This window comes from Mandrillus leucophaeus, unplaced genomic scaffold (assembly GCF_000951045.1).
Source record: "Mandrillus leucophaeus isolate KB7577 unplaced genomic scaffold, Mleu.le_1.0 Scaffold313, whole genome shotgun sequence".
Classification (NCBI taxonomy): domain Eukaryota; kingdom Metazoa; phylum Chordata; class Mammalia; order Primates; family Cercopithecidae; genus Mandrillus; species Mandrillus leucophaeus.
Window position 1 is genome coordinate 252,072 of NW_012103288.1, and position 7,155 is coordinate 259,226.

Consider the following 7,155-nt stretch of genomic DNA (forward strand, 5'->3'; position numbering starts at 1 on the left):
GCTGCGGCGCCACGCGGGTGGGAGCCCAGGCCCAGGACCTGGCGCTGCACGTCACCGCCCTAACCAAGGAAGCAAAGTCATGGACACAACCACAGCCTCCTTTCTGCTCTGCAGAGATACCTGAGGCCTGCTTTGGTTTGGAGAGCAGTGTTTCAACGAGCTTAACGGTTTTTAACGCTTGCCACAGCTAAACAGGGTGGACTTGATTTTTAGGGTGTCCTTGTTATTTAAGACAATCCTAAAGGAGAATGAAAATTAGAACCTGGTAGGAGACTGCTTTCATTTATTCTATCCTGCTTTAATGGGATTTACAACATATTAAAAGCAGTTATCAGAGGCGAATTGGATAAATGGGCTAGGGGTTGTATTTCAAGGTGGAGGCGTTTGTCATTTCTGACTGTGGCCCCTCGTTTTTATTCCAGGATCGTTGCAGTGCCATTTCTAAGTCCCTCCTCCTCTCCCTACTTCCCTTTTCTCTGCACCCATTTGACAGGAGCCTCTGCAATCGTCTGCTTATTGCGCGTCACCGTCATCCACTGGGAAAGCCTTGTGGTACCACCTTTCTCCACCTATGGCTGCGGCCCGCAAGAAGATGACGGGTTGCGCTTCTGCTCTGGAGCCAGCCCTGTTACCGGGAACTGCAACCCGCAAGATGATGTCAGAGCGCAGCTTCCCTCTTTTTATGTTGCAGAGTTTATGCTGCCCTGCACTGAGCAGACCCTTTCTCTTACGCAGCCCTGCCTTTCACCTTGCCCAGTGACTCCGGAATAACCTTCCGGACCCTCCCATTTGCAGAAGTTCACTGTTTCAAGCGTCATAATCATTCATCTCCGTTTTTCCTCTAGTGATGAAGGCTCGTGGACGGACCACGGTTCACTCGGTCTAGGAGTCACCCTGTTGATCAGGTTCCTGTTGTCAGACATCAAAATTCTCATCTCCCATCAGGGCACAGCTATGGGGCTCTGGGTCAAAACAGGGCCTTCTCTTTTGTCTGGTAGCACCAGAAACACGGTAATTGGGAATCCATCAGGAATGGAAGGCTTCTTGAGGCCCTGGAGATGGAAGGTTGGGCCCCCAGGTCCTGAAAGGGACCAGTGGGGCTGTAACCTGCACAATCTGGATCCAGCCAGAAAAGCACTGAGAGCTCAGTGTTTGGAGGACAGAAAAGGGCAATGGATGTACAGTAACTTAGTGAATCAGGGACCGGATCCAGGAAGATGCCTGACATTTGTTTATCAGCAGAGAAACAGAAGTAAAGGAGGGGAACGTCCTCCTAAGTGTTACTGTGTCATGAAAGTGTCCTTCAGGGAGAGGCGACATGAACAGGGCAGCTGATAACATTGATACTGTGCAGGCACACATCTCCGCACATTCCCCGGGCTGCTGAACCAAGTGTACCAAATTAATCGCAAGGACACAGCTTTGAGCCTCCCTCGCGGCAGTCCCTGGAGGGAGTCCGCTCAGACAAAGCAAAGCGCGCTCCCGGGGGGAGGGGTGGCCACTTTCTCTTTGTTCTCCCTTGGAAAATGGGCTGTCTCTCAAGTCTCGTAAACCAGCTGCTTTCACTTCTTGTAGGGGGTCAAAATAAATTAATCACCAATCGTGTTTGGACAGCATAGTTTTGAAGCCCTGAACTCTCTGAAATGTAGGGTCAAACTATTTTTAGATTAAGTTCGTATTCTGAGTTTCCCAGCAAAAATTTCAGAAATGTGCCCCACTTTGAAAGAATAAAATAAAATAAAAAGAACACCTCCAGAAAAAAAGGTGGTGGAGACAGAGTGTTTGAAATTGTACTTAACCCAAAAACGGCAAGTCATACACATTACACTTAGGAATCGCTTCTTCACAGGGGTATAATTTACTGAGCAGATATCTTTGCCTGCTAAGAAGCCCGTTCAGCAGTAAAAGGGAGAGCTCTCTGAGAAACCTCAACTTTGCACATTATAAGTGATATTTTTTTCTCATAAGAAGGATTTAACATAGCTCCTTTTTTAAAATTCAGAATTGCCTATCCCTGATTTAAGTGGGGGATCAAGACAAAGGGTGCCTGACTTCTGCATCAGGAATAGGCGTGCCACTCCCCAAGCACTCGGAGCATCTGCTGCCTGGGCTGATTCTTAAACCGAAATCCACACGTGGCTTGACAGCTGAAGTGGCCTTTTATGTCCAGTTGGAATTTCATGTTGGGCAGGCTGCAGTGAGTTCACATCCAAACAGAAAATGGGTTCTGTGGGTCAGAGAAAGCTTACTGTGCTGAGAAGGACTAGGTGGACATTTTGTAAATACTATAGGTTCATTTCCTGGGAATTTATCCACAAAAATAAGGTTGTTTCATTCCCTTCACACAGCTTCCTCAGGCCCCTTCAGACAGTTTCTACTCTTTGGATTTAATCTGCCTTCTAAATATCCGCTCCTGTTGTGTCCAGAACAAGGGACTGTCTGCACGTTACTGTGGAAGCAAGCGTTGGGTAGCCCGGAGGGCAGCTCCTCCCAATCAGTTCTTGTTCTCTTTCTCTCAGGCTCTCAGGAGGAAGTGAGAGCCACCCCCAGCCAGGAAACCAGCCTAGCATTAGCGTTTAGGGACAGATGATCTAATGGCTCAGGTTCTATAGGTGACCTTCAGGCAAGCTTCTACAATAATTCTGAAGCTAGACACAGAACATATGAGGAGGTGTCCAAGAATTATAGATGCCTCTGCAAGTAACAGAAGGCCAGGCGCAGTGGTGCACGCCTGTAATCGTAGCCCTTCAGGAGGCTGAGATGGGAGGATCAATTGAGGCCAGGAGTTCAAGACCAGCCTAGTCAACATAGCGAGACTCCATCTGTATGTCTATATCTATATCTGTATCTATCTATCTATATTTAATGTAGCAGAAATTTAAAGAAAAATAGCCATGGCACGTATGTTCACAGTACTACGCTGTGTTCTCTCCAGTGTTAAGGGGATTACATTTAAAATTTGTAAGCACTTTGAGGGCAAGAGCCCTGTTTCGCACTTCCTTTATATTTCTTACAGTGCCCAGCAAGGTATTACACATGCAGTGGTCACTCAGGGAATACTTACTTAAAAAAGAAATTAGTGCTGGCTCACACCTGTAATCCCAGCACTTTGGGAGGCTGAGGCGGAAGGATTGCTTGAGCTCAGGAGTTGGAGACCAGTTTGGGCAACACAAGATCCTACGTCTACAAAAAATTATTAAAAATTAGCTGGGAGTGGTGGTGCATGCCTGTAGTTAGTCCCAGCTCCTTGGGAGGGTGAGACAGGAGGATCACTTGCGCCCAGGAGTTTGAGGCTGCAGTGAGCTATAATTGCACCTCTGCACTCCAGGCTGGGCAACAGAGTGAGGCCCTGCCTATAAAAAATAACAATAAAAAATAATTATGGACTAACGGAACAACAAACAGCTGTGCTCTGAGATTAAGCCTGTTTTTATTGTCACTTCTGAGGAAACTAGACAGTGATACTTTATAGCCAGAAAATGAAAGTGGGGATGGTGCAACTTTTCTAAATAATAATGACAGCAGCTGACCTTCCTCTATACCAGAAACTATACTAAGTTCTTTTCATACATTATCTCATTTACACCTGACCACACCCCATAGACTTAAGTATTACTATTAGGATTACCCTTATTTTCCAGATGACAAAACATTACCCAAGTCACACCGGTAGTTAAGTATCCACATCAGGACTTGAGTCCAGCTCTCAGTCAGTTTCCAATGCTTTCAGGCACAGTCCTGCACCAGAACATCTCAAGATGACTTCCATAGCTCCATTTATTAACCACCCTGCTTTGAGCCTTGCAACCTAATATCTGAAGTGAGAGGGATAGTCCTTCAGAGCAAATGAGCTCAAATAAAATTTAAAAAACAATACATGATTTGAGAGGGAGAGGGAAAAGGGTCAGCACAGGCACAATTCATAACGGAACATGTTGCAATATGCCTGGGCTTGATGTCTTCTCCTGCACATTTTCTAGTTTAATCCCCATGGCACCCTGTGGAGTATGTTACTGTTATCTCATGTATAAGGAATAAATGTCTGGAGAACAGCTGGGTTCAAGAAAAAGGTAAACGCTCAAATATTCAGAGGCAGAGAGGGAACGAATCTACTGATAACACTGTACCTGCCCCAGGCCTCTCACTTAGGCTCACAGTGCTGGTGTGGGCGTGTCTCACCTTTCCTTCTTCTCCTATGTTGTTAGTAACACTCCAGCCAGCCAGAAAGCTTGCGCCTGTCTCTACCTGCCCCATAAGTACAAATAGGGTTAAATGTCGACTTGTATGCCATTAAACCATTTCAAAAGCACAGATGAGGTAGAGAGAAAGCAGTACAAGTCATGATTCATGAAATGCTATGTAAGAGTTAAATAGAATGAATTAGATTTTAGCATACTGCCAGGTAAAGATTTCCACAAGGCATAGACTGTTCTAAAAAATAAAATAAATAAAATAAAATAAAATAAAAGGCCAGGCATGGTGGCTCACGCCTTTAATCCCAACACTTTGGGAGGCCAAGGCAGGCAGATCACGAGGTCAGGAGTTTGAGACCAGCCTGGCCAACATGGTGAAACCCTGTCTCTACTAAAAATACAAAAGTTAGCAGGGTATGGTGGCACGTGCCTATAGTCCCCGCTAGTAGGGAGGCTGAGGCAGGAGAATCGCTTGAACCCAGGCGGCAGAGGTTGCAGTGAGCCTATACTGTGCCATTACAGTCTAGGCGACAGAGCAAGACTCCATCTCAAAAAATAAAATAAAGAAATAAATAAAAAAAGCAAGTTAAGAATAGAAAACACAACATGGCACAATTTATTCTAAAAAGTCATACAAAACAATGTAATGTGCACACACACACACACCTCTATGCAAACAGGTAGGAAATAGTTGGTTATACCCCAAATTGTTAACAGGTGTTTCTCTGGGGAGAAGACTGGGTTTGGGGTGAAGCGAGCAGTACTGGCAGACTTTTCCTTTGTCTTTTTACAAGATAATTTATTCATATAATGGGTATGTAAAGAAAAAAAGGACAGAAAAGAAACAAATGATGCTGTTAGAAAATATACCGGGTCCAGTGGCTCACACCTGTAATCCCAGCAGTTTGGGAGCCCGAGGAGGGCGGATGACCTGAGGTCAGAGTTCAAGATCAGCCTGGCCAAGATGGTGAAACCCTGTCTCTACTAAAAATACAAAAATTAGCCGGGCATGGTGGTGCACAGCTGTAATCCCAGCTACTTGGGAGGCTGAGGCAGAGAATTGCTTGAACCCGTGAGGCAGAGGTTGCAGTGAGCTGAGATTATGCCACTGCACTCCAGTCTGGGCAACAGGGCAAGACTCTGTGTCAAAAAAAAAAAAAAAAAAGATAAAGGTTCGCAACATGCAGTAAAGTGGGGAAAGTGATACAAATACACCAAGCTGAAATCCACCGCCTCCTTCATGTCCAGGGAAGGCCAATAGATTAGAGGAGTGTCCTCGTGTTGACATTATTAATACTTTAATGATTTTTTAAAATTTAATGTCTCCTGTGTCTACCAGAAATAGATTCCTGAGAAGTTCAATAGACTTGGAAGCAGACCACCTGGGTTCAAGGCCCGACTGCCTTTCTCTGTAACCTTGGGCTAGTTTCTCAGGGCCTTAGTTTCCTTATCTGCAGAGTGGAGAGGATAGTAACACACTTCACAGGGTGCCCTGAGGATTAAATGAGATAATGCATAGGAAAGACCATCCAAACCTGGGGGACAGAGACTTGTAAATTGCAGATTGTGTTAGCGCCTACTCTCTTCCCATTCTCTGCATCCCACTTCACAGAATTGTTTTTCCTCACACCTTTAAGATGTCTGAGTATCCCACACTGAAGTAGAGTAAAATTAGTAAACCGTTAGTCTTTAGTATAATATTTGCTGATAATAGATAGGCCTCTGTAATTTGAGACTTCAGATTCTGCAGATGCATGGTTTTTAAGCTTCAATAGCCTGTATTCATGCATTTATTTTAAGGGATATGCTCATTTGATTCCATTTATAAAATATGCCTCTTCCCTGTGCAACCCACTTTTGATTCAAAAACTAAAATATCCAAATCAGAGAGGCCATTTAAAGTATAAGACAAAAATATAATTAACGTGTATTGCATCTTAAAATATGTTTATCTGTGGTCCTAATAAAACTTCAGGCTGCTCTGAAATTTCAAGATTCCAATAATAAGCCTTATAATGAAAAGAATTGCAGAAATAATAAGATAAACACTAATGCCACCAATATAATTAAACATGAAACAAGAAATAGAAACAAATTCATAAATATCAGTTGCATGCACACAGTACCATGTCCAAGCCATGCATGATGAAACTATTTACATTACATTACTATTCCAGCCTTACCTTTGAATCACAGCCAGGTTCTCCTCTGCTTTGGCTGAATGTGCATGTGTTAAAAGGCGTAGGGAGCTGAAGAGTCCTGGTGAAGTAAATAAGAATCCAGTTAGAGATGTGCAGTTGGAGTTCAGAAAGGATCCATTTGAAGGATCTAATTCCAAGCACACAAAGCACTCATCCCTCCCGAGCTCCTCCACCCCATTGAACAGGCTGTCATTTTAGAGCTGGGCGCCCATTGTTCACTTTCTTCTACTCTAATTAGATTTGACAGGTTGCTCTTTCTGGCTAGACTGGCTGTTGCCAAGAACAGAGAGAAGAGATGAGGCTGACCTTGTCATTGTGCCCTTGGGATCAGGTCCCTGCCCCCTCCTCCATCCTAGTCCACAGATCACTGAAATTGCTCCTTAGCAGCTTCACATCTATTCCTCTTCTCCTCCAGCCTAAGACTGGCAGTCTTAGCACCTCTGAGTTTTCTTACTCTCAATACTATGAGCTTCAAAGCCTAGGTAGGCTGTGGGAGTAGAATAAATGGTGCTGTTGTATTTTTCATAACAATACTCTGACCCTGGTTTTTTTCTTTTTGAGACAGAGTCTTGCTCTGTTGCCCAGGCTGGAGCACCATGGCAAGATCTCGGCTCATTGCAACCTCCACATCCCGGGTTCAAGCGATTCTCCTGCCTGAGCCCCCTGAGTAGCTGGGATTACAGGCGTGTGCCACCACGCCCAGCTAATTTTTGTATTTTTAGTAGAGACGGGGTTTCACCATGTTGACAACTGGTCTCGAA

General features: G+C 44.6%; 1 protein-coding gene across 2 annotated transcripts in view; it reads right to left on the reverse strand.

Annotated features, from left to right (window-relative positions):
• The window catches only part of TUBA1C (tubulin, alpha 1c), a 53,631-nt gene extending 47,016 nt beyond the window's left edge, over positions 1 to 6,615 (reverse strand). For both annotated transcript variants that reach the window (XM_011987582.1, XM_011987583.1), the window contains exon 1: positions 6,377 to 6,615. The gene's annotated coding sequence lies outside the window, so the exon portion shown is untranslated. The remainder of the gene's footprint in view (positions 1 to 6,376) is intronic.
• Between the last annotated feature and the right edge of the window lie 540 nt (positions 6,616 to 7,155).